Genomic DNA, 590 nt, shown 5'->3' with positions numbered 1-590 from the left:
GTGGGACTGCCCAGGGGAGTGGTGCAGTGTGATTCCCGCCGGTTTTGCCTCGCGTGCCCTGTCCGGCCCGTTGTCCGAGCGGCCTCTCGGTCCCTTGTGAGGTTTCCCCCTTCCGGGAGGGGCCCTGCCGCGGCCGCCCTTGCCGTCGTCGTCGGCCCTCGTTCTGCTGTGTCGTTCCCCCTCCCCGCTCGCCGCGGCCGGTACTTTTTCCTCTCCCCCCCTCTCCCCCTGGCAGACCCGTGGCCGTGCTGCCGGACCCCCCGCATGGGGGGCGGCCGGGCACGCACGCGTCCGGGCGGTCAGCGGGGTCTTGGGGGGCGGAGGGGTAGGGAGCCGGCTCGGCGGGCGGGAGAAGCTGTGGTTTGGAGGGCGTCCCGGCCCTGCGGCCGTGGCCGGCGCCTTGCGCGGTCTTGGAGAGGGCTGCGTGCGAGGTGAAAAGGTTGCCCCGCGAGGGCAAAGGGAAAGAGGCTAGCAGCGGTCATTGTCCCGCCGGTGTGGAGGCCTGCTGTCCGAGGTGCGTCTGTGGGGGGCCCGTCCGGCCCCGTCGTCCGTCGGGAAGGCGCGTGTTGGGGTCTGCCGGGGCGCCGAGG

The sequence above is a fragment of the Mus caroli genome, unplaced genomic scaffold (assembly GCF_978045245.1).
Source record: "Mus caroli unplaced genomic scaffold, Mus_caroli_1 scaffold_468, whole genome shotgun sequence".
Taxonomy (NCBI): domain Eukaryota; kingdom Metazoa; phylum Chordata; class Mammalia; order Rodentia; family Muridae; genus Mus; species Mus caroli.
Note: the sequence above shows the minus strand (reverse complement) of the source record.